Below are 13444 nucleotides of genomic sequence, written 5' to 3' on the forward strand. Positions count from 1 at the left end.
TATCATCTGTCTATCTATCTATCTATCTATCTATCTATCTATCTATCTATCTATCTATCTATCTATCTTTAGTTTTTCATGACAGGCTTTCACTCTGTAGTCCTAGCTATCCTAGAATTCACTCAGTCCACAGAGTACCTGCCTCTGCCTCCCTGGAGCTGGGATTAAAGTTTGTGCCACCACTGCCCTGTCTATTATCATTAAAACAACAACAACAACAACAAAAACAAAAAAACAAATAAGCCCTAGCGTTTTGGTTTTTCTAAGGGCAGTTTGCATGAGCAGCTTGACGTCCTCTTAAGTGGAAAAGGAAGACTTTCCTTTCTTGTGTGGAATGACACATGTGTTCATCATGACACAGATTCACCATAGAGCATGCTAACAGGAGACTTTCCTCAGGACCTTTATATCTGTAGTTCTTTATGATGTGGGAATTCATTGTGTCTCAACCTTTTGCGTGAGAATTCCTGAGTGTCTCCTAGTTTATATGCAACATCCCATAATGTTTGATATCCTATTGTTAAAACACTGAGAGACTTCCTCTGGTATCTGAGTGAAACTAGTAAGAAAATCTACTGCTGGGAAGATAACATATTCTAGGTCAAATGGCCAAGCAGGCCACTCACTCTATAGGAATCTGTAGACATAGGTATCAGCTTTCGTGTCCCATGTCTCGCAGCACATACTTCTCGCCTCAGTCTGCACATATTGAGCCACCCTTAGCTTCAGGTCTGCAGAGGATGTGAGCACCATAGGAGGTTAATAGCCAAAGTGCTGGTGTACAGATCTCAACTCTTCCCAGACTTAGACTCCATCCCAAGTGATGTCCCAAGGAGGAATTCTTCCTGGGCCTCACCTGGCTCTTCTGTAGCAGCTGATGGTTTTTCAGAGGCCATGGTGCCTTGTCTTGTGCCTCCAGATCTCATGTTCATCAGAAGGAAGCAGAGCCGTCTTCCAGCTGGGGCTTTCCATGCCCAGAACTCCTCCCTTATTATACCAAGCCTGTTTAGTCCTTGCTTATATATGCCAGTTTATTCATTTCCAACTAGCGTTTGCTTCAATACATGCACATCCAAATGTCTGCTCCTGAGTGTCTCCATCATTTATCAATACACAGGGGGAACAGAGGTGTGGCAGCTAAGTCCCAACGTTGCTGCCTTTCTTGGCACTTGAGCTTTGGAATTCTAAGGATTCCTGAGCGTGCTCTTAACTCTGATATGAACCCTTTGGGTTTCCTAGCCACAGAATGGAAGGAGTGGTGGGCAGACCAGGGTCATTTAAACTGATTCAAACTTTTGTGTATATATTGTGGATATTTAAAAGATGTGAGAAAACTACTTTTCTGGGCTCTGCAATGTGCAGAGTGTGTGTATTAGAAACATCTGGAAGCATCTAGATTAGATTAGATGGATGTTTATTTTATCTGGGCGAGGCCTATCCTTACAGTCTAGAAGGGGAGGAGGCACACTTATATCCCAGGCTGATGTGCATCCCACAGCCTTGCTTTTCAATATTCCAGTGTCACAGTCTTGGCTCTCATTTTTTTTCTTTTTTAAATCTGCTCTTACTGTAGCTTTTACTTCATTTGGTGGTGACCAAATATAAAGAATATGTATGCACACACACATATTCATACATAAACAAACAAACACAAATACACATACACACATTTCTTTCACAATTATTAAATAAGTATCATTGTTTACCTTAAAAAATTTTAATTGGCTCTTTGTGAATTTCACACTATGTGCCCCAATTCCTCTCATCTCCCCCTTCTCCTCTCATACCTGCCCTCCATCTTTGCAAGTTCTCCTCCAGTATTGTGGAAGCTGTAGTGTGTCACAGTGTGTCCCACAGTCTACCCTTTTGTCCACACTTCTTTGCCTGCAAATGTTCATTGCAGTGAGTCACTCATTGGTCTGGTTCGAGGCCTCTGGCTTCTGCTACTCAGTACTGTTCAATCCTGTTCAGTACTGGAACATCCTGCGATTCCTCTAGGATATCCTGGTGTTGCTCTGAGTCATGGAGATCCTGTAGTTTTGGATCTGTAGGATCCGCCCCTCTATGCACTTCACATCCAGGGCCAGCTCTACTGTCCTGTAGAGAGGCAGGGCCAGGTCTCCCTCTCTGATGACCTCAGTGCCACCTCTCCTGTTTGCCATAGGTGGCAAGGGGCAGGCTGGGGACATCTTTCCCTCCCCCATATCACCACGAGCAGTCAAGTGGCAAGGTCAACTCTCCTACGCTCATGCCCTTAGGGATGGCTTTCTTATGCCCCTCTACCTTCAGGATCAGCTCTACTGTGCTGCTCAGGGGAGGTGCAGGGCTTGCTCTCCTGAGTGCTGTAGCTGCTAGGGGTTGGGGGTCATCTCTCCTGCTCTCATGCCACCAAGGGCCAGCTCTCCCATAATGCCCAGGTAAGGAATGGGACCAATTCTGCACAGCCTTCAGACATCAACATGCTAAGCCAGACCAGGGACTTTCACCTGGCCTTGGTGGTAACAGACCTACCTCTTCAGGCTGTTCCTCACTACCCTCGAGTCTCCAGCTCTGCCTCTCCTCACTGTGCCCACATCCTTCTGCTTCTCTTTCTCTTCCATTTCTCCACCCCTCACTTGCTCCTCTTAGCGGTGAGTAGGCCTGTGAGTGTCTGGGGTTATTTCATGAGTAGTTTCAGGAGTGCTGTGCCCTGCTGGTGCATTATGACACCGGGCAGGGGTCGTCTTGGGCATGGTCTGCAGGCCTGCACAGCACTGGGATGGTGGTCATCTCAGGGTAGGCCCTGTCTGGGCCACATGGTGCCAGTCTGGTGGTCTGTTGTATCCCCTTGTGAGGGTTGTCTGTCTCAGGCTCACTCCTGCCCCAGGCAGGGCTCTTCTAGTCTCTTGTTTGCTCACTAACGTGGGATCCCATCCCAGCCTTCAAGATGCCAGACTGTTGGTGGTCATCTCAGGCTTACTTTACTAATTATTCTGATGTTCACAGGTCAGAGCACTGAGCATGGGCATAGCCTCTCTCTTCTCTGCCACCTACTGACGCACATGTGACACAGCAGCCACACCCGCAATGCCTCTGGAAGCAGGATTGTTTGCTTTTTAGCTGTGTGCTATGTTACAGTGACCCCGTCCATTCCCATCAGTTGTCTTAACTCACACTCTACATACTGTGTGTAGTCATTTGTTTCTCAAACATGATGCCTTTCCATAATACACTTTCTTTTACACTTTATTTTGCGTTATATCTGTCAATACATTTTAGCTGTTGAGCAATGCATGTTAGATTAATTGAACTGTTAAATGGGTGGCAGAGGAGCTGGAGAGATGGCTCAGAAGAGCACTGGCTGCTCTTCTAGAGGACAGGGCTTTGGGTCCATTCACCCAAGTGGCAGCTCACCATTTTCTCTAGTTCCAGAGGATCCATTGCTTTCTTGCTTCTGCAGGTACTGCACACACCATGCACATACAAACGAAGAAAGAATAATTTAAAGTTATTTTTAGGTGTGTGTAGTAAGAGGACAGTGAGTGTGCAAGTGTGTGTGTGCGCATAGGGGGACAGTGAGTGTGCAAGTGTGTGTGCATAGGAGGACAGTGAGTGTGCAAATGTGTGTGTGCGTAGGAGGACAGTGAGTGTGCAAGTGTGTGTGTGTGTGCAGGAGGACAGTGAGTGTGCAAGTGTGTGTGTGTGTGTGTATGTGTGTGTGTGTGTAGGTGGACAGTGAGTGTGCGGCAGGCTAGCTCTATATGTGGGTAGAAGATTTTGTTAACTATGATCCCCAGCACTTATAAAAGTGTCTGCTAGGTGTAGACAGTAAATATTTGCCAACAAATAAACAATAAATTACGATTTCACCCATTTGGTTAGTATTATCTGATAATGTATTCATGTTTTATTGGTACTTTCCTACGTGACTTTCAATTTTTTTTTAGTCTTTAGTTTACCTTAAATCTCCTAATAAAAGGTTCCTTTATTTTGTAGTTATATTTCTCACAACAAAAGCATACTAAATAATGCATTCATTTACTTACTACATTTTCTCACCAGGCTTTCCTTCTCTTTTAAAGTCAAAGCCATCTGTGGTGGTTTGTCTATGCTCTTAGTAGGGAGTGGTACTCTTAGAAGGTGTGGCCCTGTTGGAGTAGGTGTGTCACTGTGGGCATGGGCTTTAAGCCTTTTTATCCTAGCTGCCTGGAAGCCAGTATTCTGCTAGCAGCCTTCAGATGAGGATGTAGAACTCTCAGTTCCTCCTCTCCATGCCTGCCTGGATGCTGCCATGCTCCCACCTTGATGATAATGGACTGAACCTCTGAACCTGTAAGCCAGCCCAATTAAATGTTGTCCTTATAAGAGTTGCCTTGGTCATGGTGTCTGTTCACAGCAGTAAAACCCTAAGACACCATCTTGAAGGAAGATTTATCATCACCAAGATTACTCACTAATGTTGGAAAATTACAACATACCAAAGGAAAGATTCAAAAGTATTTTGAGTAATTGGAAATATTTTGGGAAATAAACACTTTCTACACCATAAAGCAATGTTCTGAGAAGTTGATATCTGTCAGGTTATGTGTACATATAAACATACAAGCACACTACATTTTCCATAAAGGACTTGTCTACCTCTGGAAGTTCATCCATCCAGTCTGTGGGTTCTTAGACTCAAAAAATACACCTTTCAAGGAGCTCTTACCAAATGCTACATGTTTGAACTCAACAATTAGACTCAACCTCCACCATGAGAAAATGTCTTACATTAAAAAAAATGTCGAAGCTTGGCATGGTGGTGCTCACCTTTAATCCCAGCACTTGAGAGGCAGAGGCAGGTGGAACTGGGTTTGTTCGCATCAGCCTGTTCTATATAGTGAGTTCCAGACAGGTCTCAAACAAAATAAGACAAAATGTTTAGTGACACCATAGTAGCAAAGGTGGCGTATTGCTTTATGTTCATGTTTTAAATGTCTTAGTGTCTAAATAGTCAACTAGTGTAAAATGTGAGTTCAGTCATCTGCCCTGCAGCATTGGGATTGGGATTGGGTTTGATTACATTGATGGACTCATGGGAGGGTTACTTTCCTGGTAGACGGCTGGATCAGTTTAAAGGGATCTGTGGGGGGACTAGGAAGGAGCAGTGGGTAGAGGTAAACTTGTCTATTTCTGGCTCTCAGTCTGTGTAGAACTAATATCCTTTGCCACTGGGTGACACAATGTTTTCATAGCCTGCATCAACCATCAATAGAGCATCGATATAAATTATATTTCAGCAAGACATAGATCCATATGATCCACTTTAACCCAGCAATAAAGAAACACCATGAAGGGCTGGAGAGATGGCTCAGTGGTTAAGAGCACCGACTGCTCTTCCAAAGGTCCTGAGTTCAATTCCCAGCAACCACATGGTGGCTCACAACCATCTGAAACAAGATCTGACTTCCTCTTCTGGAGAGTCTGAAGACAGCTACATTGGATACATATAATAAATAAACAAAATCTTTTTAAGAAACACCATGAAATCTTTTGCATTCTTTGTTTACTACCATCATGGAAAAAGAAAAAAGAATTGGTTTTCATTTATGTTTACAGAAATGCAGTCGACAGCTGCAGTGTAACAAGGAACCGAATTTTAGACTTAACTATTAATAAAAGGTCTCCTGGGGGCTCTGTGATTCACTTCAGTACACGTAATTCTCTAGTGCGCTGCTTGGATGTTAGGTGTAAATGCCCAAGGTGAAGGTAGATATGCTTTACCCTTCCCATGTTTCTGGTACATTCTGGGGAGGACGAAGCAGGTCAGAAGAGTAGGCTCTTGGTTCCTCTATTTCATCAGTGCAAGCTATGAATCCACAGCCTGCACATAAACACCAGTGTGGGTTGGAGTAGGCAGAGAGGAAGGGAGGGTAGGACCAGCCCTCTGCAGAGAGAGATGGTTGAGCCAGAGAGCACACCCTGACCCTTCCTGTCTTCCTTCCTCTCTTAGACTGGCAAGCCTTCCGAGCTTCTGGGTCAGTCAGAACACTCCATATCTTTTGGCCGTGCTGCGGTCACATTTACTCATCTTATCCTGGCCCTGAATTCGATTTGGTGACTGAGTGAAATAACTGTTCATTGCACAGCGTCTTGCAGCACTCTCTCTGTGTGCCAAGCCTGTGCTAGGCAGTCAGTGGAGAGGAGAATGGATAAAGGCCTGGCCATTGGAGCTTGCAGCCTCTGGCTGAATGTGTGAGAGAGCCTTGGGAGGAGACACAGTGAGGGAACAGTGGGTCACTTTTCCTGCTGAGTCTGCCTGGGCTGATGACATTGGGCAGCGACAGTGTGCATCTTTGCTCTCAGTCATAGAATTGGTTCATTTTGGGTGGAGGAGCTGTCCAAAAGCCATGCAGATATTTTGAAACATTTGAGATCAAGGGGAGAGGAAACTGGAAGCTTCAAAAGGGTTGAAACTTGACTGTGTGACTTTGTTGCTCATGAATGACTCTGTGATACTCAGTGGTGTAACAAAGAAGAGAAACCCATGTTTACTGAGCTCTGCGATGTCTGTCTGTCTGTCTGTCTCCTAGGGGGGAGTGTGAGGGAAAGAGAAACTTGCCTTTGCTTTAGGCTAAGAGGATGTGAGCGCATTACTGTTGCTGATCAGGACTCTTACTTCCTGCATGCCAGCCCTGCTGCTCGCTAGGCTTTTGTCTGGTAATACAAAAGGATTGTTTGGACCATGGTCGTCAGTAGTGCCAAGGAGAGAATAAAGGTTGGGTAAGAAAGTCAGGAGGGATAAATTCACAGAGCCAGGCAGCATATGCTCTTAACCCAGTTATGCTTAGAGCTGAGATCAGACCTCAGATCAGAGGAAAGGCTTGGGAGGAGAGCAGGGCACAGTGGGAAGGGGCTGCACTTCATGTCAAATACCACAACCTTTCTGCTCTCCTAGGAAAATCCTGCTTGAATTAGTAAACAAAGTTTAATGAAGAAAAACTCCCAGTAGTCCTGTCACCTAGAGACCACCAGTACTAATATTTGGCTATATTTTCTTATGTCATGTACTTATAAAACAACAATTTCTGTGTCTATTCATCATCTTCATGATTTTTACATCTGCAAGTCATTAAAATCACTATAAATCTATCCTACTGGCCACAGGATGTTGTCACATTGAACCATGATATGGATGGTACCTGATGCCTGTACCATGACATGGAGGGAGCCTGACTCCTGTACCATGATATGGATGGTGCCTGACTCCTGTACCATGATATGGATGGTGCCTGACTCCTGTACCATGACATGGAGGATGCCTGACTCCTGTACTATGACATGGATGGTACTTGATTCATGAAGCTTGTCTTTTATATTTTGACTTCACAATTTAAAATAAGGCATCCAGTAGCAATGGCACTTCACCATTTGAAATTTGATTTTTTGGGAGGCTAGGGATGTTCTCTCTTGATATTATCTCCCAGTGATGCACCACAGCAGCAGGCAGAGGCCCCACAAGGCAGACCTGTGATCACAAGAAAAGCAACAGTTACAGAGTGCCATGGTATTGCTCTGTGGTGTTCAGTAGCCTCAAGTTCTGGAGTCCATGTTTATCTCGCTATGTCTTGTTGAGAGGCAATACATCCATTAGCTGAGGAACACTGCTGTCTGGATGCAGATAGATATGAAGTGTTTAGCATCCTGCCTTTCCCTTGCTACCTGGGCTACAGTGGGACTGTCTTTACTCAGACATCTTCCCCATAACCAGAAGCACAAGCACAATAGCACATGCTACATTCCTGTGGCTTGAACATGCAAGTGCGGAGTCTGACAATGCTCTCTCTTCATCTCTGAAGCGAAAACCATCATTAGCCGTGGCTGCTGGCTTCCCTACTCCAGCCTCAGTGTTGAAGGGGTTAAACCATGAGTCGGGCAGATCTGCATGGCAGAGTTGCTAGCTCTTCCTGACTTCTGCTTGGCTCATAGGAGATCTAGGCTACTCCTGATGTGATAGTTCAGATCTTAGAACAAACACTCCCCTCTGCTGCCAACACGTGGGTCCATTGAAGCTGTTAGTTAGCATGGCCATTTAATCCAAACCATCTTATGCCCTCTTCTAGTTGTGGTGGGTGGCATGCAGTCCTCCAGGTGTGTTTGTTGAGAGAAAAAAAAGAGAGAGAGAGAGAGAGAGAGAGAGAGAGAGAGAGAGAGAGAGAGAGAGAGAGAGAGAGAGATATTCAGGACAGCCAGGAGAAACCTGGTCTTCAACAGCCAAATATGTCAATAAATCAATAAAAATTTAAAAAGCCATTTTGACAGGTGTAAGAAAATGGTGTTTTTTATGGTTTTGATTCGTAGGTCTCTTCTGGCGGCAACTGTTTTAATGTTTCAGTGTGTAATGTTCGAGAGCTCACTGTGCAGATCAGAAATGATGCCATTCAAGTCACTGTCTGCAGATGCAGGGGCACTCCTGTCTCTGTCCCTCTTAGTCTCTTCCAGGCTGATGTTTGCTGGATGCAGCCTGCCCTCCCTTTATCCACCGTGCTCCCATGCCAACCATCTACAGCTTTCTCCTTGTGTTCTTCTCTTACTGCTAGCCCTGAGACTGAATCTTCGTCTTCTCTCCCTTTCAGCCCTCACTAAGAATAGCTTCCATTTGTAGAGATTCTTGCATGCTTTTCTTTCTTTAAGCACACCTTTTATCATCACGCTTCCTGAAACCTAGCACTTCCCATTGTGTTATTTCAGGAGGGCTTTAAAATGCATCCTTTAAACGTGAATGACATTCTATAAATTTGTCTTACAGAGCGTAAGTTGGAGACAGCCGCATCTCTGCTCGGAAGCCCAGCTATGCACTACGTCCACAGTCAGGTGCAGCTTCTTAGCTGGGTCTTTGCAGCCCACCCCTTCCTGTGTCTACGCTTCAGAGCCACTGGGTTTTCTAGTAGTCCTTGATCTCTCCACTGCTACACTTGACTCACATCGGCTTCTGCAATTGGAGCCTTAGGCTGACATTATTATAGAACGGCTGTGATGGGTAATGCTGGGTTTTAATTAATTGGAAAGAAGGCACCTCAGACTGGCCTGTGAGCATGTCTGTGGTGCATTGTCTTGATTGATGATTGATGTGGGAGGGCCCAGCTCTCTGTGGGAGGGGCCATCACTGAGCAGGTGGTCCTGACTTGTATAAACAGCTGAGTGAATGAGGAAGAACAAACCTACCTGTACCATTCCTCCATGGACTCAGATTTAGTTCCCACCCCTATGTCCCTGCCTTACATTCCCTCCATAATGTGCTATAACTGTAGGCTGAAACGAACCTCTTTCTCCCCTTTTGGTCAGTGTTTGATTATAGCAACAGGTTTTAATCACAGGAACAGAGACTCAAACTGGAACAGGCACCCAGCTTTCTGTTAAAAAAAAACAAAACAACCTGGCTTTATTGATTCTCTTAAAATAATATTCCCTTTCCTTATTTGCACCCCGTGGCATTTCCTGCTCTTTTCTCGTGTGGGATTTTTCTCCCTGAGCTCTGTGATATTTGTACTTAGAGCTGTCTGTGTCCTTTCCTGTAGTTAGATCTGTTCTGGGAACTTCAAAATGGACAGAAGTGCTCTCCCCACCACCCCCCGAGGATGCTGCCTTCGCTCACGTGCAAGCAGACGGGTAGCTGAAAGATTGTGTTTCCCCATTTTCTAGTGCCTGGTTGCCTTTGCCTAGAGTCTCACAAAGAGTTATTGTTCCACACACAGAGAGAAAAGGCAGATGGAGGAGCCTAAGGGAGATGGGTTTAGATCAGAGACATCCCACTCCCCCGCTCTGTGACTGACTTGGAGACTGCGCAGAACCTCCGAGTGGCTACTCGGTATCGGTATCCACTACCGGGACAGTTACACAGCCAAAAGCTTGGTGAGGAGCTTGAAAGAGCTACTGGGTGACAGGCTGAGTCCTAGAGGGAGACCTCAAGCAGCTTTCACTTTGCCAGTTTGTCTTCTCCCTTTTCTCTCGTCTCTCTTGCAGTTCAGCCCCCAGCTCAGGCGTTACACAATCTCATTTTGTTTGCCCTTTCTTTCCACCCATATCACTTCCTCACCCTGAATGTCAAGTTCCTTGAGGGATGGAATGGACAAGTTCTATATTAACAGTATCAATTAGGGTTTAAGCTCTGTGGACTCAGGGTTTCTCTCTCCCTCTTCATTGATTGAGTGAGTCCCCACTGTGTGTGGACATGCTTTTCATGGATTGAGTCCCACTGTGTACTGACATGCTTCCAATGGTACTGGCTTCCCAGGTAGGTTACCTTTCCGTCTCTTCCCCTTTTTGGCTGCCTTCATCTTGGGATCTATTAGAAGCTCCCTCTTGTTGTCTCTGACTTGCCTCCCTGAACCCTGCTGTACGTAGGGCTGAGTCTTTCTCCAGACTCAATCATCATTGATGCCATTTGCCCATATCAGAGTACTTCCTTGTATGCAGAAATGACACAGTAAAGAGTGTTGTATGTGGAGTTAACCACAAATCAACTATATTTTACAAGGTTGTATCCATGCATTCATTCATTTTCTCCTTCTCTCTCTCTTCTTCTGGCAATATATATGCAATGGATTATCTGAGAATTGACATCAAGTCAGAGTCTAGGCCAAATACATGCTAATTTATTAATATTTTTTAAACATTTTCTTTCTTTGTATTTTCTTTTGTATTTTGCAAGAGTATAAGATTTCAGCTTCAGGAAAATAGTCTTGTTAAAATTTATCATTCTGTGGAATATTCAGCTACTATCTTCACTGGCAGGTTTTAATCCTTTTTGAGGCCCAACTAGAAGCACACTTCTTTCCTGCACAAATTCTAAATAAAGTAAGGACTATGAACACGTAAAGGCAAAAAGGGTTAAATTGATTAGGTTAAATAAAGTTGATTGCTTTTATGTTGCATTAACTTCAAGTTATGGAAGAAAAAAAATATCATCTTACAAGCTTTTCCTTAATCAAGTATGCAAACCTGTAACTTCAGAGATATTCTTGTTCCTGCTAGCCTCTTGTTCCTGCTAGAATGTGGCTTGTATCTCATGCAAGAGGACTTTTTAACCCTGAACTCTAAACTCAAGTACATTTCTGTACTCCTGGACTGTGCTATGGTGGGCACTCCTGCTCGGGGCAGAGCAGAACTAGGAATGTTCCTGCCGGGCTGGACTCTAGTGAAAGAGGTTTTTGCTTACACATGTCAATTTTCTTTACTTTGATTCTTTCAGGATTTAATTCCATTTATTTTGATCATATTCACCCTCTTCCCCCAACTACTCTGGATCTAATCAAAAGTTACCTCTGAAACTTTTGTACTTAAAAGAAAAAGAGCCCATTAAGTCCTGCTGGTGATTCTGACATACTCTTGGATGTAAGGGCGCCCCCTGGAGCATGGTGAACTTAGAGAGGCCACACCCTAAAGGATGCCAGCTCTCCTTCTTCCGGCAGCTATTAGTTGCAATAACTCCTCAGCTAGGAATGAGACTTCACACCCGCCCACCTCCACCTTACCTGGCTTGAGCTCACACAGTCTTGTGGATGCTGCTGTTACAACTGCTGTAAGTAAGGCCATATGTCCCACTGCTGGGTCTGGAGAACACTGTTTCCTTGCGGTCATCTACCATCTCTGGCTCCTACAGTCTCTTCATCCCCTCTTCTGCAGTGGGAGAAGAAGGCATGATATAGATATTTCTTGCAAAATGTGCAAGCTTCTTCTCTCCAGCAAGTGGTGATATTAAGCTTGTGATGGCTGCCTGGTCATTCTCCACCTGGAAGGAAACTACCTGGACCTGACAGCAGGCAGCATTTAATCTCTTATGTAAATCTTGTTCTTAGTGGAATAGTATGGTCAGTTATAATGGAACTGGGATAGGTCACACAATAATGAAGGTGAATACAATGACACCCATCTAAAAGCAATTTATACACACACACACACACACACACACACACACACACGTGTAAACTAGTGTGCTTCCTGTTAACATGCCAATGTCCATATGACACTGACTTTAACATAACCTGCAGTAGATATCAGTTTGATTTTACATGTTCTTAATCAGGCATAGGAGCATCTAGTCTGTGATAATACCAACATTTGTCCATACAAAACCCTCATGAGTTATTTCTTCACTCAGGAACTGGCAAATAACTGCTTTTAGATTGTGCAAGGCATTAATTAAGATTGGCTGATATTTGGAAAAATTTTCCTACCAATATCTCTGAAGTTACAGGTTTGCATACTTGATTAAGCAACAACTTGTAAGATGGCATTTTTCTTTCATAACTTGAAGTTAACACAACATAAAAGCAATCAACTTTATTTTTTATAGTCATATAACTCCATCAAGGGCAGGTAGATTTTGGAATTGTAAGTATTGAAAAATATACAAATATCCTAACCACATATTTTTTTATACCCTCAGACAGAAAAAAAATGTCAGTTCTATGAAATAGTATTTAATTCATGGAAGGCTATATTTGTGAGGTACCACATAGGAATGCAATTTATAATACATTTATATTAACTAATAGCCATCTGGTATTAGAATAATGTCTGGATAGATTACAGCATCACTAAATCACTTTTATTACCATGTACGCCTGTTAAATGGAGAATAAATAAAATAATGGCTCCAGATGTCTTCTTGGGAAATGCCATTCGCTAGTTAGGCAAAGTCTAACGTGGCTTTCTGGTTTTCATTTGTTTTCTTCTTCATATAAGTGAGACATGTAGTAAGTTTCATATTAAAATTGAATATTGGAAGCAATCCTTTCAGAATACATAAAGAGAAATGAGTTATGAACATCTCAGCTATAGCTCCACTATTCATTCATCTGGCATGGACACTGATCAGTCACGCCAATTGCTTATGGGTAATGAAGGCACCAACTTTCTGACTAAAGGGCACAATGTATGATAAGCTATGACATATGGTGTAAATTAGACTAGAGGAAAAAATGTCACAAGTGACATTTACCACACTAATGCTGACCTTTGAAACAACTTAATTACTGGTCATTGATGCTGCAGGAGTTATTTTCACAAAGCTCTTTTCTCTGTCATTATAATATCAGCTTATCTTAGGATGAAGCAAACAACCATCAGCCATGAATATTACCCCAGCATAGATTGTCTCAGATCTCTTTATACCTCTATGTGTGGTAGCCAGTTTCCATCATGCATTCCCATGTTTCAGATTCTAAGGCACTCTTACTAGTTGTCAGAATAATCATGGAACTAATTTTACCTATTACTGTGAGTCAAGTTAACCCAAGCTCAGGGGCCTGCATGGGAGTAAACCTACATAACAAGCTTTTTTATGTGCTTTGTGAGAACCCACTAGTATGGCTTGGGATTCCAGGGAGCTGTCAGTCTGTCAGCCAGGACCTCCACTGAAGTCTTGCCTGGTCAGTCTCCAGGACCTCCGCTGAAGTCTTGCCTGGTCAGTCTCCAGGACCTC

The 13444-nt window shown here is 43.7% G+C and overlaps 1 protein-coding gene and 1 non-coding gene across 2 annotated transcripts in view; one reads left to right on the forward strand and one right to left on the reverse strand.

The window, feature by feature from the left end:
- The window catches only part of Tmem117 (transmembrane protein 117), a 471810-nt gene that overhangs the window by 50460 nt on the left and 407906 nt on the right, over positions 1–13444 (forward strand). The window lies entirely within an intron of this gene.
- On the reverse strand, positions 2952–3083 carry LOC116082786. The gene has a single exon (XR_004115434.1). It is a non-coding gene; the product is annotated as a small nucleolar RNA SNORA17 (small nucleolar RNA).

The sequence above is a fragment of the Mastomys coucha genome, unplaced genomic scaffold (assembly GCF_008632895.1).
Source record: "Mastomys coucha isolate ucsf_1 unplaced genomic scaffold, UCSF_Mcou_1 pScaffold11, whole genome shotgun sequence".
NCBI lineage: Eukaryota > Metazoa > Chordata > Mammalia > Rodentia > Muridae > Mastomys > Mastomys coucha.